Source organism: Xenia sp. Carnegie-2017, unplaced genomic scaffold (genome assembly GCF_021976095.1).
Source record: "Xenia sp. Carnegie-2017 unplaced genomic scaffold, XeniaSp_v1 HiC_scaffold_5, whole genome shotgun sequence".
NCBI lineage: Eukaryota > Metazoa > Cnidaria > Anthozoa > Malacalcyonacea > Xeniidae > Xenia > Xenia sp. Carnegie-2017.
The window spans coordinates 332499-357727 of record NW_025813515.1 but is presented as its reverse complement, the minus strand read 5'-3'; the positions used below and the strand labels follow the sequence as shown (position 1 = coordinate 357727).

Genomic DNA, 25229 nt, shown 5'->3' with positions numbered 1-25229 from the left:
AAATTTATGTCGATGTATTCGTTTCACTGCTTTACCGTAACCATCCTTACCCAGTCCAAGAAAAACACGGGTTGCATCACTTCCTTCGCCAATGCAAAATTCTTCTGAGAATATTACACGCACATTGCCCACTACTTTAACCTCAACACTGGAATTGCGTCCATATTGAATCAACTTTAAAAGCAATTCTCTATGTTTCGTTGATTCGTCAATGTATTTCCACTCTTCTAGATAAAAATATTACATTCAAGGGTTAAAGAAACAAAATAAATATAACAAAATAGCTTAAACTTCCCCAATTAGGAAAGGATACAGATACGTATTAAGAATTATTACGATTTTAAAATAATTCTAATAATTCATTACACCAAAATAATTCTAAGAATCTGTATTTTTCATTTGGCGAAAAAAAGATGGGATGAAATTTGGCCGGAGTTGCATTTTAACAAAATATCATTAACGCAAATGAGTCACCAACATTATGTTGTATATAATATCTACAAACTTACCAAAAAACTTTAAAGCTTTGTCGTGTTTTTCTTTTTTATCATAAAGCAAACCAAGATTGCTTAAAGAAACAGCGACTTCAACATGATTTGGATCTAAAGATCGTTTTCGAATTTCCAGAGCTTTTTCGTAAAACTCTATAGCTTTGTCGTAGTTTCCCGTTTCATTATACACAGTACAAAGATTGCTTAAAGACGTAGCAACATCAACATGATTTGGACCTAACGATTGTTTTCGAATTTGTAGAGCTTTTTCGTGAACCTCTATAGCTTTGTCGTAGTTTTCAGTTTTATAAAACACCATACCAAGATTGCTTAAAGACCCAGCAAAATCAGCATGATTTGGACCTAACGATTGTTTTTTAATTTCCAGAGATTTTTTGTGAAAATCTATAGCTTTTTCGTAATTTCCAGTTTCATAAAACACCATACCAAGATTGTTTAAAGACCCAGCAACATCAACATGATTTAGACCCAACGATTGTTTTTGAATTTCCAGAGATTTTTTGTGAAATTCTATAGCTTTGTCGTAGTTTCCAGTTCTATTAAATGCCAAACCAAGATTGTTTAAAGACGCAGCGACATCAACATGATTTGGACCTAACGACTGTTTTCTAATTTCCAGAGCTTTTTTGTGAAACTCGATAGCTTTGTCGTACTTTCCAGTTTCATAAAACACCATACCAAGATTGTTTAAAGACCCAGCAACATCAACATGATTTGGACCTAACGATTGATTTTGAATTTCGAGAGCTTTTTCGTGAGCCTCTATAGCTTTGTCGTACTTTCCAGTTTCATAAAACACCATACCAAGATTGTTTAAAGACCCAGCAACATCAACATGATTTGGACCTAACGATTGTTTTTGAATTTCCAGAGCTTTTTCGTGAAACTCTATAGCTCTTTCGTAATTTCCAGTTTCATAAAACACCATACCAAGATTGTTTAAAGACCCAGCAAAATTAACATGACTTGCACCCAACGATTGTTTTTTTATTTGCAGAGCCTTTTCTTGGAACTCAATAGATTTTTCGTAATTTCCAGTTTTACAAAACACTACACCAAGATTGTTTAAAGACTGAGCAACATCAACATGATTTGGACCTAACGATTGTTCTCGAATTTCCAGAGCTTTTTTGTGAACCTCTTTAGCTTTGTCGTAGTTTCCAGTTTTTTCAAGCACATTACCCAGATTGTTTAAAGACCCAGCAATATCAACATGATTTGGACCTAACGATTGTTTTTGAATTTCCAGACCTTTTTCGTGAGCCTCTATAGCTTTGTCGTACTTTCCAGTTTTTGCAAGCACATTACCTAGATTGTTTAAAGACCCAGCAACATCAACATGAATTGGACCTAAAGATTTTTTTTGAATTTCCAGAGCTCTTTCGTGAAACCCTATAGCTTTCTCGTAATTTCCAGTTTCATAAAACACCATACCAAGATTGTTTAAAGACCCAGCAACATCAACATGATTTGGACCTAACGATAGTTTTCTAATTTCCAGAGCTTTTTCGTGAAACTCTATAGCTTTGTCGTAGTTTCCAGTTCCTACAAACACCGTACCAAGATTGTTTAAAGACTGAGCAACATCAACATGATTTGGACCTAACGATTGTTTTCGAATTTCTAGAGCTTTTTCGTGAACCTCTTTTGCTTTGTCGTAGTTTGCAGTTTTTTCAAACACCAAACCAAGATTGTTTAAAGAAACAGCAACATAAACATGATTTGAACCTAACGATTGTTTTCGAATTTCCAGTGCTTTTTTGTGAAACTCTTTAGCTTTGTCGTATTTTAAAGTTTTATAAAACACCATACCAAGATTGTTGAAAGAATTAGCAACATCAACATGATTTGGACCTAACGATTGTTTTCGAATTTCTAGAGCTTTTTCGTGAACATCTATAGCTTTGTCGTAGTTTTCAGTTCTTTCAAATACCACACCAAGATTGTTTAACGAATTAGCAACATTAAAATGATTTGGACCTAACGATTGTTTTCGAATTTCTAGAGCTTTTTCGTGAACCTCTTTTGCTTTTTCGTAGTTTCCAGTTTTTTCAAACACCAAACCAAGATTGTTTAAAGAATCAGCAACATCAACATGATTTGGACCTAACGATTGTTTTCGAATTTCCAGTGCTTTTTATGAAACTCTTTAGCTTTGTCGTAGTTTCCAGTTTTTTCAAACACCTTACCAAGATTGTTTAAAGACTGAGCAATATCAACATGATTTGGACCTAACGATTGTTTTCGGATTTCTAGAGCTTTTTCGTGAGCCTCTTTAGCTTTGTCGTAGTTTCCAGTTTTACGAAACACCAGACCAAGATTGTTTAAAGACAGAGCAACATCAATATGATTTGGACCTAACAATTTTTTTTGAATTTCCAGAGCTTTTTCGTAAAACTCTATAGCTTTTTCGTAATTTCCACTTTCATAATACAAATTACCAAAATTGTTCAAAGACTGAGCACCATCAACATGATTTGGACCTGACGATTGTTTTTGAATTTCCATATTTTTTTCGTGAAACTCTATAGCTTTTTCGTAATTTCCAGATTGCCTAGCTTGTATTATTTAATGCGATGAATTTGCATACAACAACTTAGCATCGAGGAAAGACAATTGCAACGTCACGAAGATAAGCAAAATTCTTTAGCTCCATAAAAATGTGGACTTACTAAATTGAACAAGCGATACTATAGTTTATGACAAAGATAAACACACTTGTTGATTAATATTTCTACTTCTAAAACGACTTAAATATCTAAACTATTCAATGATGACATGTATGTGTCCATTTGCGATTTTAAAGAAAATGTACTTTGTGGTGAATCATAAATAATTAAATATACTTTAGAAAAAGCCTTACCTTGTTTAAGATGGCAGTGATTTGTTTATGATAAGCATATTGTTCTTGTTTGGAATTGTAACTTCGTTTGATTTATCTACAATTACAAAATTTACAAGCTTCCATAGGTCACATTTATACGTCGTAATCAAGCATGAAAATTCTTTGTTTTTCTTCTTACAAACCTTCTACTGGTTAACGGCGTGTAGCATTGAACAGTTGAACTTTTAGAAAGATTTAAAGTTCTGACAACTTAAGCATCATATATTCTTCCTTGGAGTCGATATGTGGAAAATTATTTTGTGCCACAGAATTTAAAACATCTTAAGAATAGATTGTTATGTAAAGCAAAGATACGGTTTTATGATTTTTATTGTTTATGTTTATAAAATTGAATATAATTTGGATGAAATTGATCAATAGAAATGAGAAGTATAAATTTTACAAAATTTTACGGTTTTCAAGATAATTGGGAGTAAGTGGTGAAAACTTGAGCTCCATCCTCAAAAATTGGTCTTATACAGATGAGGTGGTATAAAAATTCACAATATCAGATTGTGGAACTTTTGCTTGTTTAAGTTCAATAAGAAAAAATATGCGTTTGTTACTCTAATGTTAAGAAAAGTAAATCTCAACGTTGGATAACGTGACATTTCATTATCTTCTAGATGCAATAAATCAAATGAAGGGAATATGATAGAGAATTCTTGTTGTAGTCTTGTAGAAATTATAAAGATTTGTTAGCATCAAGTTCAATGTGTGTTTGTATCTTAAGGTACATTTAACTGCAAGCTGTTTCTGGTAATCTGAATTGATTCGTATGTGGCAAAAGTTAAGTTTATCAAATCACAAGTCAAGGACTAAATATTTAAAATATTTCATGATGGCATGCATGAGTCCATTTGCAATTTCAAACTAAATTTCCTTCCTGATTCATAAATGTCATTTCATACTATTACAAGTATAATGAAACAACACATATTTTATAAATATACTGTCTGGACCCAAAGATAAATATAATTGCATGCTAGCAAGCAATTTGAATTCCTTAGCAAGCAAGCACATCATGATAAACACAACTTCCTTTAGATGACAGTGATTTTTGGTAAGCAAATTGTTTGTATTTGTAACTTTGTTTATTTGGTGTACAACTACAGGATCACAAGTTGCTACGGGTATCTATGATGTATATTTTATAGTAACAGGTTGAGACTAATATTTATTAAAATTGTATTAATTATATTTGACGAACAACTTTTATTTAAGATCTCATTTATACATCGTTAACACACACGATAATTCTTTGTCTTTAGTCTTACAAACCTTTTACTAGTTGATGGCTCAAAACTTTGAACATTCGATCTTTCAAATCACTTAACGTTCTCAAAAGTTAAGCGTCAAATGATTGCGTCCTTTGAATTGATACGTGGTAAATTGTTTTGTGCAATTTATATTGAAACATTAAAAGTTTATTGTTATGTAAAGCAAAGATACGGCGTTATGATTTTTATTGTTTTTATTAACATGTCTGAATTTTATTACCGTTTCCTTGGTATTTTGGGTGTTTGTTAAAACAAACCTTAGCTCCATAATTAAGTCGGTCTTATACATGAAAATTCCCAATATCAGACTATGGAACTTTTGTTTCATTTGCTTGTTTAAGTTAAATAAGACAAACTAGGCGTTCGTTGGCTTAAATGTTGGGAAAAGTAAATCTCACGCCTTGATAAGATAACATTACATTATATTCTGATAAATTAAATGAAGGAAAGCTGATATAGAATTTTTATTGTAGAAACTATATAGATTTGTTAAGATCATGTCCGATGTTTGATTGTGTCATTTAGGTATATTTAAAGCTGTTTCTGGTAGTCAGAATTGATCCGTAAGATGGCAAAAGTTAAGTCTATTAAAAGCACAATTCAAAACGACTTCACACCAAGAATATAAAAATGTCCATTGCTGTAATTGAATTAAGTAATTAGTTTATAACTTGTTGATTGGCATAATTTTAACCCAAAAAACCTCGAACGTGGTCGAACTAAATTAGTCAAGAACTGTAAACTGAATAAATTTTTTTATATATAGACATATACAACACCTCCATGTTGTCCAAAAAAGCTTTGTTTTTATAAACAATGTTGTACTCAGATATCTCAAGATTACAAGTATCATGTAAGCTATGTTTCTGCGATGAACACTTCATCGGTTTCTTGCTTGGCAGCGAAATCGCGAATTATTTTGAGCTTTAATTTTTAAATGTGAAGCGTAATTGTATATGCAAAATATAATTCCGGTTACCCACTAGAGGTACAAATTACTATAGAAATGTTTGGCAGATAACGTTTACAAACAAGGATTTTCGAATATTTAAAGCATTTGGCGACGTTTTACTTATCTCAAATATCTGTCATGGATGAGTAAAGTTATTTAAATCAATTTGACATCAAAATTATTTCGATACCTGTAAAATATCGGCGTTCGTGTTCATTTGAAAATCGCTCGTGCAAGAATCGAATTTGCCTCATAGTTGTCAAAACAAGATAATTCACAGCTCGCTTTCCATGTTTAGAGGCAGTTATGATCTAGAATACGTTTCAATGCGTAAAAATTGTAGTAAGTACCTTTATTTTATCATTTTTTATAATCTAGAGATTGTCATATGTTACTTTAGCCGTGACTTTATGAGTCTGGGTATATTGGTGTAGGAACAAACAAATTTACTAAGCTTAGTTTATTCTTAGTTTTAATTTTTTTTTTATTTTATAAAGATAATATTATCACTACACCTTGCTACAGCATTTGGATATGGTATTCATCTGTACGTATGGTTGTTATTGTCATAACATGCAGGGGCGGATCTAGGCTATGTCAAATCATTCACGCGACTGATGTTTATAGTTCAAAAATTACTTATCAAATGTATTGATTACAATTTTTTGTGATCATTGAATTCCCGATGTATAGTCGTATGAATTTAACTGTCAAAATTCTGTTTTCTTTCTGAAATCTTACGTAAATATCACGTTTTAGCATATCTGGAATTATAATAACTGACTGACTGATAAGCGGTGATGATTAATATTTTTAACATGGTGTTATGTGATTATGTGATTTACAAAATGTTTTTGATTAATAATCACGTAGCCTTAAACCTTAAAATAGTTGTACTTTCTATTGCAAATCACAGCAGTTTTTAAACAGTGATATAATTTTACAAAGAGGTAATTGAATGTTTATTCATAACAATGCATGGTTGCTTTATAATACTAGTAAGTATCGTTTGTCCAATTATTGCATTCAAGACAATATGTAGTTTACAACCCACTTTTTTATCTCTTAGATTGGTTTATTAACTTAGCCTATTTCTTTAGAAAGTTTGCAATGTCAGTTAAATTATTTTTATTTAGTTGCTTAGAACATTTTCCATTTGCTGTTGTTAGCAAGTAAACTATAATGTTATACTTAAAATTTTAGGGTTATGTATAAATTAGTTATGATACATGCATGTAAAGAAGAGAATAAGTTACAAATGGTTGAGGAGACATATAAGTTACCATGACCTGTGAATGAGATTTATCATTTTTTTTATTAAAACAATTTGCTAAATGTTGTGATCTCCAGCACTTAGGGGGAATGGGTTGTAACATTAGGATATGTTTAAATCAATCAAAAATAAATAGAGTGACAGTTACATTTTATCATTAATTTTAGTTCATATCATAATGAAACGTGACCAGGTGCAATACAGAAAAAACTGGATTTTGCTAATAGAGCTTCAAGCTGTAGTAATCTGTTCAATAATGTTTTTGATAATGACCGTGAACATTCACAACCTTTACAAAAATTAGCTAGAACCGTTACAAGTCCTAAACAAAGTTTTTTCTCTTTGCAAGTTGGTCTTAATGATTGTGATATTGGGGAAAATGACCGTGCTGTTTCTGGTGAAGTTGATATTTTAGATGTTTCTTTTTGCCATGGAAAAGCTGATTCTTTAGTGCATGTGAATGCAGACATTGGGAAAGGCATTTTTCTGATTCTTCTGATTTTGAACATGATAGTTTAAATGTTTCTTTTCAAGATGGGTTAGTTGATTCATTGAATGAGTACTCAATTAAGCAAAATGCTGTTGATGGTTTGCTTGCTCTTCCTAAGGATAATGGTCATCCAAATTTGCCTAGTTGTGCTTGCACTTTGTTGTATACATCAAGATGTATTCCCATTTAGAAAAATTCTGGCATGGATTATATGTACTTTTGTTTTGGTGAACAATTGTTAAAGCACTTTCACAAGCATCCTTGTGAAACAGTTAAGAACATTAATCATCTTGAAATCTCTTTAAATGTTGATGGGCTTCCTTTGTTTAAAAGTTCTGCAAAAAATGTATGCACTTTCACAAAATGTAGAGAGGGGAGTCCAAGATAGGGAAAAGGTTCTGACTGTTACAGTAAGGGGCATTGTTTGTGATGCTCCTGCAAGAGCACTTGTTAAAAGTACAAAACTTTGTACTGGTTATTTTGGTTGTGACAAGTGTACACAAAAAGAGAAGTGGCTTGATCGAGTGACTTACTCTCAAAATAATAATATGGAATTGCGCACTAATATCTCCTTTAGAAAGCAGATACAAGAAGAACATCATCGCTTTGTTAGCCCTTTCTGTCACTTGCCTGTTGATATGGTTTAACAATTTCCAATTGACTACATGCATCAACTGTGTCTGTGTGTTATGGGTAAATTTGTTATGGTTTGGATGAAGGGAAATCGCGCTGCTAAAATGTCTGTTGCCCATTTAGAGGATCTTAGGAAAAAATTGGTGGAGCTTAAACCATTTATCCCCTCTACATTTGTGCAAAAATTTAGGAGTTTAATGGAGGTTGACAGATGGAAAGCTAGAGAATTCAGACAGTTTCTTTTGTTTACAGGCAAAATTTCTTTCAGCCGTCAATGAAATCTTATCAAAAAAGTCTAGAAGTAAGAACTGTAGTTGCAATGCAATAGGCCATTGCTTTATTTAAAGGAGTGCAGTTTTTCACATATTGCTCCGTTGCCTTTAAATCTAATGAGTGATTTTGCTTTTTAGATTTGCCGGTGTACAGCGAGCTGATCTCCCTTTGCAGAAAAAGGTATAAGCGCTAATATAATCCTCGTACAAGTGGACATTTTTTTACAGAAAATGCATGTATAAAATTTCTTATTTCATCTTACTATAATGTTGATCTAGATTTATATGACGGTAAACTAGCACCAGAAATCCTAAACACAAAGGATCATGCAATAACTTCCACATCTACTAGTAGGACACCATCTCAACGTAGTGGTAAGTTTTCTGTCATCAGAACTGACTAATCATCAACTTTCATATAATATGTCGACTAAATTGTTGAAATAATTTTGATTGATTCTTTTTAAATAACTTTAACATTCGTATTGTACATTTACTGTTTTTCTACGTCCATCGTTGCATTATAGGGCTTATGTATGTTCTACAGGTTCTGTAGGCGTTGGTCCTTTAAAATGTTGTTGTAATTAGTTTAAAAAATGTTCGTTATAGTTAAAATAGCAGTTGTATTCACCATGATTTAATCAAAATACATTCGTTCAAATCTAATTCTCTGCGTTTGCTATCAAACTACTAAATGAAACTTTCTCGAGATTTTTATTTTAGTCACCTTTCTGTTTCTGACTTTTGAAACTTGTAGTGCCTTAATTTAAATGACGTTCGTGCGTGCAATAAAGATATATGTTAAACCCAGTACGTGTCTTCTCTGTAGATACAAGCAAAGTCTCTTCACAAGGAATTCCTACAACTGGCACAATAAGAGAAAGACATTCTCAACGAAACAGTGGTGTCTAAGGCAAGCTTTTCTTACAATTCATTATTGCATATTTTGTTGTTACGTTTTCATTTACGTTCATTTCGTGTCGTTTGAAATGTTTTTTTCTTCACAACTAATTGCATCACGTGATTGCTTTGCAGATGCGCATGACCTTTCATCGCACGAAACTCCTTCGACAAGTTTTATGAACATAACACCTGCAGGAAGACGTTCTCAACCAAACATTAATGGTACCTTTTCTACGGTATATAGTTTTGAATAGCGTTGTTATTTTGTATGTGTATTCAATTAACAATTTGATGCGATTTTTATTTGAATTTTCTTGTTAGCATGTTGTAAGGTTTTATATTTTTAAGATATTACGTAGGTTATACATAAGTTATTCTATTATTTTCTTATCTATCTTGTAGGCTTCCAAAGATCAGTTCTCACGAAACTGGAAACATTAATTGATAAGCTAGAAGAAACGTAGTCAATATTGCGTGCTCTGTTAAGCAATAAGAAAGGTGTAGACGAGCACGAAATTTTGAAAGATGTTGTACCTAATCCCTTGGATTCGGTGTATCCCTTTATAAGTGAAAATGCCACACTTTTTTGATAAATTTCAGTGCCCAACTCACCTCCAATTCTTCGTGTGTACCAAACCATTTACACTCTTCAGATGGACAGTGTAATTAAATCCTTTTTAACTCACGCTTCGTAAAAGCATCCGGGAAAACCTAGATGGTCCATGGAAATTGATCTTTCATGAAACAAGATTAAATGTAGCAAAAGACAGAGTCACTTCACTTTACTCAAATGCAAGTTTGCACTAGACGTTAAATGAAACAGTAACGTAAATTTCTTACAAGAACTGTTGGCAAACTTTTTTGAAGTAGAATTCACCGACGCACTAACGCTAGGTGCAAAGGCTCTCAACATGTAGACTCAACAACGAGATCAACATGTTCAACACCGTGTTTAGGAGAGTTGAGTAGTAGTTATTAAGCGGAGTTGAGCGTTGTTGAGTGAAGTTTAAACTTGCTCAAAATTTCCACTCAACATCACTCAACATTTGCTTTGTTCCATGGTCACCAAACCGCACCTCAATTTTGTTTATAGTGCAATGAAACTTCTGGTTTTTAAAACAGCATACTCAACATTTTGAGCGAAAGCATGCACACTACCTGTGCAGCTGATACTGTTGTAATTTACCTTGTCACTGAACCGTTAATGTACCTGTATATACGCTGTTGCTAGGCATGGTGGAGTATTTTATCTCATGATCCTAGACGATACCATTTCAAGTACAAAATACGTACATCGATATATAATTTTTTAGAACTCAAAGAGTAATTATAATTATAGTTGTTAAGCCAACATGCTTATTTAGTCGTGCTATGCTAATTTTTCTTTGCTCATTAACTGACAACCCTGTAATATGGAAAATATTATGTACTACAATTTACAAAGCAGGACTAAACTAGCAGGATGGCTACGCTAATGATCGATAGCAACAAAACTATAATTGAATTTTCTGTCAAATCTTTGCAATATATTCACCTACATTTTCCTTGGTCAAATTTTCTTTATCTTCAGGACATTTAAAATCAGGATTTCTACAGATTGAAAAAAGAGAAAAACTACTAACAAGAATGATCAATTTCGTAGAGTGGATGGCGTAGCCAGTTCGACAGTTAAATAGATGGGGGTCAATATTTGTACATGCATGTTCTGATAAATTACGTTTCTAGGAAAGCAGCTGTTATTTAGGATTATAAAAATACGAGTATGATGAGCTCTCCCTAGTCTCCTACGCAACAGTTTTTAACCGAAGTCGTACCATATGATCTAATAAACAATTTTGACGCCCTACCAGCTAAGCACCGACTTAATTGAACAAGATGATACGCAGGAATACTTTGGGATATGTGATACGATATTAGGATGCATAATCAGGGCGTCTATTGAAAGATCATGTATGACAACTACTATAACTTCTATAAATGATTTGCTACATAAAAAATGACGTTACCCAAGAATGTCCATACAAGATTTACAAAACAAATGTCCACACGAGGTCTGCATTGGATTGATGAGAAGGTGATGACAGTAAGTACATATGTACTTCGCAGGGATTTCTTCTCGATCTTCATCACGGATCTTGATTCCAGGCATCATTAACAAAGTTAAAATCTGTTTTCAAAGAAAAAAAGTTTAAAACACGTAACTAGCATACCGAAAAATAAACACAAACACCACGTTTCTTTAAATACCGAAGAAAAGGGAAAACCACCTGCAGTTTATTGAAAAATAAGAAAGACTTTTGGGCAAATGCACCTTACGTGATCAGGATTTTGAAATATGTTTAGATGTCTTGATTTTTTTTGCTTTTTCCTTTATTTTCCACTTTCTTAACGCTGTTGTACCAACAATAAGAGCTTTTGCAATCACAGACAGTGACAGCAGAAGACGTTTTGTATAGAGCGGTGTAGCAAATAACAAGAAACGTCGTAGCAGGCGCTTGGCATTCAGACCATTAAGCAAAGTTTCGGCTTCATTAAGTCATTCTGTATGAGAGAGACAGACAGTATAAGAGGCCATTTATATGTCAATTGTTTTCCATTATCGAACAGGAATTTATTTCAGAAAAAAAACATTGAAAAGCTCTTTGTAACAATGAATAATTGAATAATGCGAGGGGCGTCTTAGCACCTCCATCTTAATCATTTTGGAGGCTGCAACCTCCTTAGCCACCCATCCCCCTACCTTTGGTCACAGTTTAAATGAAAAGTCATGGTTTGTTTGATAGTTGGTTGACTGGTTAATACTGACTATCTTCTGCTATAGTTACGTTCAATTATCTTAATTTAACTTTGAGTGACTTTTATGTTAACACTGTACATGATTCACTGACACTCATCAAAGAAAATTCCCCTTGACAAATGCAAATTACAAAAATCACTAGAAATGACCTGTATGTAAATATTCTGTGGCATTAATGTCCATTTTAAGGATGAACACATAAAACAAATAAATTATGTAATGGTTTTCACCATGATGCCTGTAAATACATGGCATTCAAACATCATTAAATTTAAAGCAAGAAGCTTTAAAGTGCAGGTGTTTTTCCTATAATGGATGGACACCCACATTTCAAATGAACATGTTCTCTGTACAGACACCCTGATACCATGGTCATGAATAAAATTTTGTTGCTCACAAATCTAGCCAAAGGCAGCATATTTTACGTATGTAGACTTATGTGTGATAGTGGTATGATGCCTAATCATGCATTCAATTTTTTACAATCTGGGTGATGTTTTATCCATTCTATTGCAAGATTAACTTGACTTAATAGTATGCATAGAATAGAAAAGGTAACTTACCACTTGAGTCCTGGCCCTGTATCTTACAAGTTTAGTGATTGAGTTAGAACACAGAAGGAATCAATCCTTCTTTGCACCTTAAAAAAATACACAAAATGTGAAATATGAAACTGGGGATAAATTTAGTGCATTCACTTCAAGACAGGGATGGATCAAGAATGATTTTATGGGGGGGCACAGGGTGCTTTGATTTCAATAAGACGTTTTTGGATGTCATTGTGTCATGATGGGATTTTATGTTAAATTCTGTTATTTATAGCATAGGTAGCCTAGTGGGAAATATTTTTGAAGTGTGATCCACCGAACACAAATCATAATTGCTTTTTTCTCAATTCATTTGTGTATTAATAATTTACAGGAAAATTCGTACAACGAGTAGCCAACGCAAGGAAGAGTGAGAAATTTTGAATTTCAAAGCCTTGGGAATGCCATTTTCAGCATTTTAGAGCAATACAAAATTCTTTTTGTGGATGTTGTTTTTTTCTAAAAAAAAACTGTAAAGTGAAGAATACATGAATGTTTTGCCAAATGTTAAGGCTCATTAGCATGCTTAGGAGCATAAAATTTACTTTACAATAATGCTATTTCAAAACAGAGATAGTCTTTAAAGATTTCTACCAAGTTGTCAGGCATAGACCTCCCTAGTAACCCCCATTCACACCTCTACGTAATGATTTAAGTTAGAAGTGAGGTACTACAAGGGACAGTTTATAGATGTAAAAAAGCTCAGACTTCAAACCATGCAAGTTTATTGAACCCTTAACCCATTTCCCCTTACATTGGCAGAAAATTCACCTTTTGAGAAAAAATTCAAAATTTTTTTCTGCCAAAGATTAAACAATAAGTATCAGAGAGGAAATTTTGCAATTAAGGACAGCTTAATGCCATTAAAGTTTATGAAGCCTTTCAGTAGACTGTTATCTTCTGTAAGTCCATGCAAGTTGTGCTATATAGCAAGTACCAGTAGCATTGTACTTGCTAAAAAAAACAGAATGTAACCAGCATGTCTTTAAAGGTCACCTGAAATGCTTGATATAACTTTGCTTCATATGAAAGCTTAGCTAATGATTAGCCTATTCGCCAAATTTGAAAGTCCAATGTTTTATATTTTATTAGATATGGTCTTCTGAATTCATGTCATTGACGATTTCCGAAGGCCGAATTCAAATAGCGCGAGCGAATTTGAATTGCCCAAGCTGGGGCGAGTTTGACGTAATAGTTGCCATTGCATGTTTTTGCTCAGTGCAGCCAGTAGCAGTAAAAATTAAATTTCGCCAATTTTCTTTTTGTTGTTGCTGCTACTATTAATGCGTGTTTATCTCGATGTCTTCAACGGAGGAAGAAGTCGAATTTGACATCGAATATATTGCTACGGAGGTCCAGCCTTACATGTTTGAACCGCTAGCTAGTAGCAATAATGTTGAAACTGACGAAGATCTGTCTTCGTCGTCGTGAACGGACAGCTCATCTGACGAATAAACTCACAGGATTGGAAATACAAACTGGTGCGTTGCTTTTTTTCATGATTAACATTTCAGATCGCGTCATAAAATTCTTTTCTTTATTTTAATGGCAGGTGTGAGTGTGGACACTGAGTGGCGATGACAACCGGCCGGGAAAGCATTTGTTGTCATGAGGAACCGAAGACAGACCCTAAAATTCATGGTGACCATTTATGCATCACAGAAGAACAAGAGTTTCACATGGTCTGCATCAACGAAACAGTCGTTATAACAGCTATGGTTGTATTCGTTCACGATCACGGGGCAATACCAGACGCTCCAGAAACCGAGTCAGTTTCAGCTTTTTTGATATCTCCTCATATATCGACAATAATTTGCTTATGTTTGATTTTGTTTTGTTTCCCAGAACTTTGCGTTACACTGCCTATAGGCAATGGACAGCATGGATACATGGAAAGCTCGGCAAGAAATATCGACTTCCTATACCATCCTGTGCTGTTAAAGAAATAAGGAAAGCATTTCCTTCATCTTCTGGCATATATAAAGGCTTTGAATATGCACAGCATTTATAAATACCTGTGAGTGTTAGACTTCAGTTTGGTTAAGATTGAATCGTGAAGTATGTTGTTGCACTGCTGTTACTTTATCAACTTTTTCAACTCTACTAGTCAGTGGATCTGGTATTTTTTGTTGTCTTTCTGTTGCAATTGCTTGGTTTAAACTGGAATTAGCATGTCTGCACCTTATCTGTTCTTCCATTAGTTGTCTCACATAGTCTGTAAAACAGGGGGAGAAGAATTAAACTGAGAAGTGCAAGAAATGTACCATCAGTAGAACAATTATTTGGCTTTTGAGTGCTAAAACTTGTCCTTACCATAAGTACTATCAATTTTAACACCTTTGATGACTCCACATGACTGTCTTGATTTGGGGTGAGACACTTTCCACATTAATTCCCCATTTTCTTTTGTACGCCTTTGTTCTTTACTTCCATTTTCATTGAAATGGAGAGCAGCAATCAGTAATCTAAAATTTAATTTTACTTTTAGTGTGCCACCTTGCAATCATTTTCAGTATGAAAACAACATTGTTTATTGTTTGTTTACCTAGCTTGCATTGCCTTGTAAAAGAAATGTGTATGCTTTGGTGCATATAGTATAACAACTCGATGAAAACCTTCAAGAGCTGATGTTTGTTTCTCATGGCTGAGCTTCCCAATATCTTTCATGAGATACCTGCTTTCAACAATCGATGCCAATTCAGTAAATGCTCTAGATCCTTGGAAAAAAGATAGAAAATTTTATGGTGCCCATTTATGTCATATGTTGACAAATAACACCACATTGTGGCATTGGCTGGCAATTGAAGTTTGTTGATAAAGAAAGTATCAATTACTGTAAATAACTATTATGTCTTATACCAGAGCATTTAGGATTAATTTGTACCTTTCTTTATCCATAAGCGAGGCTCAAGAGTACCATGCTCACATTTTGGAAATAATTCGCTATGACCATCATGAATGTTGCAAATGTGATTCAGCAATGATAGCCATTTAGCCTTAAGTAGTTTCTCATCACCACCACTACTTGCAGCACACCAGTAGACATGGTTAGATATTGACTGTGCCCAATCAAGTAGCAATCTACATCCACTCTTCTTACCGGCTGCCATTACCTTTTTTTTGATACCTGTAGAAAAAAATAGACACTGTACATCGGTTAAAAAATTGTAATGCAAAACATAGCAATAATTGATCAAAATATCATGAAATTAAATGCAATTAGAAAAATTCTAAAACCTCTTAATCACTTGGTAATTTATGATTATAAAGATACTCTTTGATCAAATCAGGAAGTACTTTATTTTAAGACCCATTGCTGTACTTTGAGCAGCTTTTGATAGCCTTAATTTTACCTTTTGCCACATGCCAAACATCAAAATAGTGCTTCACTCCTGGCTGTTGGGTTTTCATGTATTTTTTAACTTGGCAATGCCTGTCTGTGATAAGATGACTCACTTGAAGATTGTGTGACTGAATAAGTTTAAAAGATCTTTTCAGTCCTTCCAATTCCATTGCCCTGAATTTGCAACTTCATTTGACTGTAATAGATATATTAATGTAAATAAAATCATACAGTGTTTGGGATATGTATGTCTGCAAGTATGCATGTATGTTGGTGTATATCACATGATTTAGTTACACACATTGTATTCCTGTTGTATAAGTACATATTACACATTTCCTAAAATGTGTTTGCATACAATACTGTTTTGAATACAATACTATAAACTAATGAATTGAGCTAGTTACCGGAACTAATTGTGTGTCTAGAATTTTATTGCTTTCTAAATCCATGCAGCTGTATGAGCAATATTTTGCACAATAGCCAAGTGAATCACATCGTCCATCACCCCCAATAACAATCTGCTTTCCCTGACGCTCTGTCATCATAATAGTCTGGTGCTTTTTCCAAACATTCAAAACACTTGGAATAAGATATCCACTTTGTATATAGTTGTAGCATCTTTCAGTAATGAACTGTACATTTGCTTGTTGAAAATATTGCAGGATTTTGGATGGGCTGTTACCACTAAATAGAATACTGGCATATAACAAGAGATTACCCAATGGCATCTGACTATGAGTAGGTTGACTATTCCAATTATTAAGAAACCCACATGAGCATTTAGCGATGATGTTCACCATGCTTCCAATGCTTCTGGTTGTTATCTTGCAGTGACCACCACAGTGTCGACACTGAGAGAACAACTTTCTTAGACAGCTGTCAAAAACTATATATTTTTTTTGAGTAACATCATTTTCCCTATAACATGGAAAAATTACTTATTTTTTATATGAATGTTATCTTGCTCTGTAAAATACTTGAAATGAACTTATGTTTTGGGTTATCTTATTTCAAAATGATGCAGACTAACTTACTCGGCAATTGATGCTTCATCATCTGACGATTCAAATTCGCTGAAACTAAGATATTCATCTGCGGTACTGTTGTTTTCCGAAGTTCTTATTTCAGCATCTGATAGGAAATCATCATCAATGTCGTTTTCATCTACGGATAAACTACCTTCCGTTTGAGTGCTTCTTGCATTTGTCGTTATAATTTCGGTTTCTGTCCCTGTGCAACGGAATAACATAATTAAGGAAACACTTTTCAAAATGTTTATTTTCCGCTGAGTTCATGTAAAAAATTAACCTTGAGACGTCACTTGTGCATTCGTTTGAGTGCGTTTGCTTTTTGCTTCGACTGGGATTTTTATATCAGATTGACACTTTACATGTCTGCGTTTCTACATCATCAAGCAACAGTTAGGCTTTTGCACAAAACTAAACTGCATTGCTTTCCCTTACCACTTTGTCAGTTTGTGTTCCATTGTCACTTATGTTACATTTATCTCTTGAGTCCAGTTGTCCACCCAAAAAAAACGAACATGTTTTTGATGTATTTTCGTCCTCGTCAGGCTGCTCAATGTTTTCCACGGAGTTCTCAAGAGCTTCGTTTATTATCTGAATTGTATATGCGTTTTTTTAAAGTAATGCACTATAATTACATTAAAAACTGCTTGGCTACAAGACTTTACCTCTAATTTTCTGCGCTTTGCATACGCGTTTCTAGTTGCGTCCGGTTTCCGTTTATCACCAACTTTCGACCTCGAATAGTCGAAGATCGTTGGTATTGCGTCTTTCTTTAACCTTAACCTGGTTGGTCGCCATCCTAAAGATTTCAGGACTCCGGGGTTTTGGACAAAACAGCAGGCTTCAAAGTGTGCCGAACAGAGCTTTGACCTTTTCGAAGGATTCCAATCTTTCCTTTTCACCTTATCGACCCATGCTTGGCGTAAAGGATTTTTAGCGGGGAAACTGAAAAACCCAACTTTTTCCGCCTTAGATTCGTTCTTAGAAGGACCGTTTTTGCAGTTAAATGCCACACAGTAAACCATCTTAAAATAGCCGATCAAAATCAAACTTTATTTATGAATTCATATTTTCCGCTTTCTCGCGCGAAATGTCAATGGCAACTATTACGTCACACCGAGTACTTTCCGACGATAAACCGACGGAATATTTTTTACTTCTATTCAAAAAAAAACACAAATTCCCACGTTGATATCTCTTAAAATAATCATGGGATTGTTTTCAAATTTCGTTTGAATAGTCTACGCAATATATACATTTTATATGTCAAATAAACAGAAATATGAATTTTGCATTTCAAGTGACCTTTAAATAGTCGCAATGTTATTAAGAAACTCAAAAAATGGCATTATGCTATATTTATATTATTCAGTAACATTTTTACTATTTAACCTTATATTACTCATTTTAAAATGAAATTTCAATAAACTGGATTTTTTGATTGGTTCATATTTCATTGGGCTGTAGGAAAACCATATAAGGATATTTAAATATGATGGTCTTGATAGAAAAAAAAACCTTAAAGAAGGCCCTGTAAGTTGCAGTTCTATTTTATAAATAAACATTTCATCCAAGTATTGGAGTGTTTTTTCATTGTTGCTAGGAACTTTCAAAGAGACTGTTAGTACTTATATTTCACAGAGTTTCACAATCTTGACAATGAATGATCTAACTGTAGAGGTTGTGTTTTTATACATTCCAAATAATCTTGAAGGATTTATGAGAATATTTTAAAATATTACTAAAATATTAACACGATGAGAATATGGGACTGTGAAACATGAAAATTATGTTGAAATTAGAACTCAATTTTAAACTTGCTTCATGCATTTGTGATTTGTAGACATAATTCAAATGCAGTTCTCCCATTAGTTATTTTGACTTAGGCCCTGTTCACACGATACCGGATTCGTCTTGTACCGTACTCGTTGAGCAATCCGATACGAAAAATGCACTCTGTTCACACGATGCCGGATTCATAAGACGATACATAAGTATCGAAAAAAAGTAAGAAAATGAGAAAATGAGAAAATGAGAATTTTTTTGACAGATAACTAAGTAGAGTTTTTTCTTAGTATTAGTTTTTCGTGAGAAAATGAGAATTTTTTTTGACAGATAACTAAGTAGAGTTTTTTCTTAGGCGTATTAAGGTTTTTTACGAATGGGCGCAAGGACTGGAAGAGTGTAAAGTCCAAATACGACCGAATATATGTTGCCATTACAATAATACTAGAAAGAACACTTGAGAAAAACGACGATTTTTTTGAAAGCAAACATGTTTCGACAAAATTGTCAAAAAATCATCTTTCAAAAAAATCGTCGTTTTTCTCAAGTGTTTTTTAAAATTGCTGCTAACTAGAAAGAAGCTTTTCACACTACGATAATACATTGTTAAAAGCTTAAACATGCCATGTTGAAGATTATATTTGCTGGCGGATTATTCATTTAAAACATAGTTTGTATCGCTATGTTTGCTTTCATTTTTGAAAATCGCACGGACTTCTTAGTTGCCAAAGTGGAACGTATTGGATTTGAACGTTCACACGACAACGGAACGTATCGGATTGGTTTTTATACCACTTCCACAGCGGAGTCAAATCGCTCCGGAAAAACGATATAAAGCGTATCGGATTTCAGCGGAGCCGTATGAACGCGAGGCCTATCCGGTACGAAAAGTAATCCGGTATCTAACTAATCCTGTATCGTGTACACAGGGCCTTACGTATATACAGTAAAAATAAATGAGATCATTGGCGAATCAGCACATTTACAGATAAGTATAACAACCAAAAGTTATTTGAAGATTTCTTTTTCAAAAAAAAACAAAACAAAATAAAATAAAAAAGCACTTTTGCTGACGTACTTAGACATAAGAGTGCGGAGTGCGCGGTCAGTTATCGTAAAATTCCGGATTGCTGCTACCACCGAGCGAACCTTTCCTCTAAGTCTCACCAATTTATTCAGGTCACGAACCTGACGACCATTATAGCTTCCTGATTGAAGTTGTTACATGCTGTTCGATCCTATCACCCAACCTTAGAGACGTTCTACCTACATAGCGAGCATCACACTCATATTTATATTCGTAAATTACATTGCTTAAAAGTGTTGCCGGTAGAGATTCTTTGTGGTAGGTGGTAGAAAGATAGCATGGCGTGCAAAAAGCAAATTCTCCGTAATATTCTTATTTTCTCTTTCAATATCATCACATCCATAAAAGTTTGATAAACACAGGGCACTTAGCTGGTCCAAAAGGCCTGTTCTGCTCATTTTTTGTGTATGAAAAAAGTTTATCAAGCATTTTTTCCGGATATCCATTTGAGAGAAATATCTTTTTCAATAGTTGAGATCACCCTCAATGAACTCCTTTGATGACAGTCTAAGCTTTCGCTTTATTAAACACTTTACTAAAGAAATCTTTTCTCTATGTGAAGAAAAAGAGTTAAAGCGTGTGTACAAGCCCGTAAAATTTGCCTTGCGATGAATGCTTGTAAGTAATTGACCGTTGCGTATATGCACAAGAACATCCATAAACGCTAACGACAATTTGATTCATGTTCAGACGTTTACTTTAAAAAATGGTGAAAAGAACAGAGTTTATTTAAAAATAATTGGCGATTTTTGTAGTTACGAAAAAGGGAAAAGGTGTCGTCAACGTAACGTTTGTACCACAGCACATCTGGAGGTCCAGACAAGGCAAACATCTTACATTCATAATACCTTACGAAAATATTAGCAAATACTGGTCCAAGAGGAGAACCCATAGCCACCCCATCAATTTGTTTGTACATGATATCACTAAAACTAAATTTAACTCCTTTAGTAGCTGCTATCATTAATTCATTAAAAGCCTCCTCGGACATGTGCGGTACAGCCATGTCCGTGTGAAAAAGATTATCAATACAGATTTCGATGATTTTGATGGTTTATCATTATCAATACAGATTTCCATTCTTTTTCATTAATTTATATGCGTAATCTGCAATCTCCAAGTCTGCAATTAAAAATTGTTAATACTTCAGTTTACAATGATTTTTTTTTCTTAGGAACTAATGTGATGACATATTAAGCAGAACTTTAAACATTAAGACGACAGTGTCTCATAAAGAAAATTGGATAAATCAAGAGTTCAAAAAGCAAAACTCAATGGCGGATGATCAATATAAATGCTTAGTCGTTTGAAAACCATTCCAATGTTAAAATCACTGTAAACTATTACAAAAGTTGGTCTCCTTTTTACAAGTTTCCGACTTCTTCAAAAACACTCCAACCAACAGAGAATCATTGCTATCGTCATAAGGAATCATACAAGTTTGAAATTTTTGCGCATATAGACAATAAAAGTAAAGAAAAGCTTCTTGGACCCGAGAATTGCAACGATATCGAAGGGATAACTATAAAATAATCGGTCGTCACATAAATCGAGGAAACGAATTGCCCGTGAAGTATGGAGCATCTACAAACCCCCTGACACATAGCTCTCAAACAGAGAGAAATTTTTCATCAACAGTAGAAATCGATTTCAATCAAAGTAATTCAACTTGCACAAATAATGAACGTTTTGCGTCAAAAACACAGCGACGCTCAATTGCTGATAAAACAAACCAAGAACAATTGACCAGAAAAACCATTCAATATTACTCCAAAGGTCCGTGGATCTCAAAGATGATTGTAACCTATTATTTAAACGAAAGAAAAGTCACAGAAGAAGTAAGTGGTGATGGAGAGAGAGTGAATATTTCTGCAAGCGCAACAAATGTCGAAGTGAGATTTAAAGTTATGCGTCCATTTTGGGGCGACGTCATGAAGTACGACCGTTTTACAAATACCTGGTCGAAACCGTATACACCTCATATCTTCCGATACGAGAAAGCCACTGGTCGCACATTTACTCTTAATGGTAATCTTTGGTGGGAGGCAGTTATGAGAGTAACTGATGAATACCATGAGGAAACAAATGAAATGGGCGAAGTTTAGAAAGGTGAAGAACTTTCTATAATCGATTAATAATTTACAATACGTAACGTACGTAAGCTTGACAGATGTGTGCTATTGGCGTTTATCATTTGAATTCCAGCTAACAAATTCCCTGCAGATATCACTGAAAATAACATTTGTTGTGTTTTGAAGTATAGTACTTGCAGGCCCTAAATACTGTAGTAACTATATATTATAATATGAGTGTATTCTCCGATTGTGTCAGGTACTGTCGATAACAACAAACTACTCGATCTTTATTATTTCTATTGCGTATTGTACTCCATTGTACTTGGAATCAATCATAAGCCGTAATGAAAAAGATACGTGCCTACACCTAGATAATCGTAAAGATAACACAGAATATAAAATAAGAATTAACCAAAATAGCTCAAATAGGGTTAGCTGCAAAGTATTTTAAACTGGAGATATAACTGCTGTAACTGTTGTAACCGTCCTCTACTGAATGACACTACACTTACATAGTTGAAATGACCTTGATTCTTCAACAAGTCTCATTAACTTTTTTTGAATTTTGCAGATATCGCCAGCGGAAGTTGAGCGGAACGAAAAAAGTTTTTCCGTTCATGCTTATTTTACACAATGAACTTTAATACATAATCAACTTATTAGTGATTATTTCATTTACATTTTCAAGTGTTGAACTTTATATGCGCCGAATGCATTAAAGACAAAAGAAAATGATATATAATTCCTCTAAAAGACTGCAAAAACCATAATTTGTATACGCATAAGATCACACATTAGAATTGCAATGACTTACATTGGAGTAAAAACAATGGAATACAATACTTCATTGGTATTCTCCATATCTCATAAGTATTCTTTATGTAGAGAATACTAATGAGATATTGTTTTCTTATTGTTCATTTTCTTATTAGTATTCTCTAAACAGCAAATACTAATGAGGTTAAAGAATATTAATGATTGTTGTTGCCCTACATTGCATACCAGAACAACTGACAATAAGATGTAATTTTTTTTCGAATGCATTTCGATGATGTAAATATACTATTATTGCGCACAATTTAAAGCTAAAATAAATCTTACGAACAAATTGGAAAAAGCAATAATTGCTCACAAATTTAAAAGCAAACACATGTGTATTGCTTAAAATGAAACAACATATGTGTTTACATGTGTTCAATAACTTCTAAAGTATGTCGTGTATTCGCCGTACTAACACATGCTTCTTTCTTCTTATTTTTATATTGCAAACATCAACTGAAAAATTTGTTGAATTGCTTTTGAAACAGACATAACCAGAATACTTGGCCTTTTGCAGCATCTGACTGATGTGCCTCGATGACCAGTTCGAGATATTAGTGTTTGTTCATAACACTTTCTTCGAGGGCTATTGGGCACGGAGCTTTTCAAAAATCATGTGAAAATATTCTACCTTTTATGTCAATGTAAGCCATTGTTCGCACATTGTTCGTGAATATTTTCTAAACGTGTTTAAATTAACAGGTTTCACAACTCAAATTCTCGTTGGAAAGCTTCACCATGATAACACCTGTAATTTCTTTGCAGTTGCACATCGCTTTATACACTTTACGTTGACTTTTCGTTACAGCAATCTGCCCTATACATTTCTAGATACTCGTCCATTGAAAACAACCATTTTTGTCTTCATAAAATTTATATTGTTCATCTTGTAAATTGTTATGCTCATTCATTGCACGAAAACAAAAATCTTAGCATTTATAGAAAACTTGAACTACTTAAAGACATTAAATGTTACTTAATTTTTTATTTTTTATTTGCTTCTTAAGCCTAGTTTTCACTAGCGACATAAGCACAAGCGATTAAACCAAGCAAAGCATGTTCTCTAGAGATTGAAGGAAATAAAAGAAAAAGGATTTTCTTTTTAATTTGTTTTTTTTTTGTATTTTCTTTTGTTTTAGATGATCCTTATAATTATGCTTATCTTGCTAGTGAAAAAAATGCTTTACACCAAAAAACAATTATTACAAACTAATGATCACTTGTATGAAAACATGCATGTGATCGTAAATTTAGTACTATAAATAATTCTTCATGACTTTGGCCATGTTCTAAGGCGGTTAGTGTCTAATCACTTGTGTTCTACGAGATTAAGATACCCTTGCATTGGATAAAAATTCCTATATAGCGCTCGAGCCACTTAATCCCATAGAACACACGTAATCCTGTTCTAACCTTTACAAAGGGAATTATAATTTGTTCGATTACAATTTGCTTAGCATATGGCTTAAAGGCATTTTTCAACACCTGAAGCGTAATTAGTTGCATAACCATTGAAATTTTAATGTTTAATTTCCTGCATACAAATTATAACATTGCAGTTTTGCGATACAGCCTGTAGATAACGTATTTAATAATTATTTAACAATTGGGGACTACTGCAGTTTAGCGGACACCTTGGACGCTGACCCAAACCCTACCCTTATAATACTATGCAAAAACGAGCCCACGCTCCCCATACAAGCGCTTTGGGCGTCCGCTAAACTGCAGTCTATCCAACAATTGTTTGAATTACACTAACTCTATGAGTTTTCCTCGTATGTGAAATATACGAGAATGTGAAGTGCCACTGAAATACTCGTTACACAATGAATGCTAATTATAAAGCTAATTTTACAGGACGTAGTAGAAAGTAAGACCTTCATAAATTGACCTTTTGTGATTATTTCAATGCCTATCATTATATGCTATTGCTAAGCCCATGGGTGCATAAAGAATTGCAAGTTATACATTCAGCATATCTCAGTTACTAACATGAAAGCTTTTCTGCTCCTTGAAATAGAATGTAACTTCTTGAACAAGAAAGGAATTAAGGCACCAGCAGGATTAGAATCGTGATCTAACACAACCAGACATAAGAGTCTGTACAACCGTACGTGCAGAAAGAAACGATAAAAGAAGTCAAAACCCTTTATCTGTGAAATATCTCCTTGAGTTTATTGAAATCAACTTCATTGAGGTAAATGTGTGTCATAAATGTTGGTTTTAACAGAGTATCTTTCTTCTATTGAAGTGGTAAATGTGAGCGACACTGTGATCTTTATTCATGTAAAGTATGACACCTTAGATTTAGAAACTAATTTTCGTTCCATTCTTGATTTTAGACATGAATATTTCTCTGTTAAAAACAAAATCGTCATCAAATAAGGTTGTCAAACAATGATGTCTGTGGTTTATAATCACCACGATGATGGACTTGCATAACTATAAAGAAAGTGATTATTGTCGACGGTAGATATGCATCGATGTGGATTTCGTTCATCATTCT

At 33.7% G+C, this 25229-nt stretch overlaps 1 protein-coding gene and 6 long non-coding RNA genes across 7 annotated transcripts in view; 3 read left to right on the top strand and 4 right to left on the bottom strand.

Moving 5' to 3' along the window:
- Positions 1-25229, bottom strand: part of LOC124456441 (serine/threonine-protein kinase/endoribonuclease IRE1-like) — a 47032-nt gene that overhangs the window by 1618 nt on the left and 20185 nt on the right. The window lies entirely within an intron of this gene.
- Positions 2919-4788, bottom strand: LOC124456478. The gene is made up of 3 exons (XR_006952297.1): positions 4678-4788; positions 3376-3451; positions 2919-3183 (listed from the first exon to the last, which is right to left on the bottom strand). It is a non-coding gene; the product is annotated as an uncharacterized LOC124456478 (long non-coding RNA).
- LOC124456486 lies at positions 8463-9194 on the top strand. The gene is made up of 3 exons (XR_006952306.1): positions 8463-8477; positions 8597-8671; positions 9054-9194. It is a non-coding gene; the product is annotated as an uncharacterized LOC124456486 (long non-coding RNA).
- Positions 9336-9723, top strand: LOC124456477. The gene is made up of 2 exons (XR_006952296.1): positions 9336-9421; positions 9602-9723. It is a non-coding gene; the product is annotated as an uncharacterized LOC124456477 (long non-coding RNA).
- Positions 12203-12771, bottom strand: LOC124456482. Its single transcript, XR_006952300.1, has 3 exons — positions 12762-12771; positions 12560-12636; positions 12203-12234 (listed from the first exon to the last, which is right to left on the bottom strand). It is a non-coding gene; the product is annotated as an uncharacterized LOC124456482 (long non-coding RNA).
- LOC124456467 lies at positions 14169-15869 on the top strand. The gene is made up of 3 exons (XR_006952275.1): positions 14169-14351; positions 14429-14600; positions 15133-15869. It is a non-coding gene; the product is annotated as an uncharacterized LOC124456467 (long non-coding RNA).
- On the bottom strand, positions 17142-17924 carry LOC124456489. The gene is made up of 3 exons (XR_006952309.1): positions 17623-17924; positions 17393-17548; positions 17142-17159 (listed from the first exon to the last, which is right to left on the bottom strand). It is a non-coding gene; the product is annotated as an uncharacterized LOC124456489 (long non-coding RNA).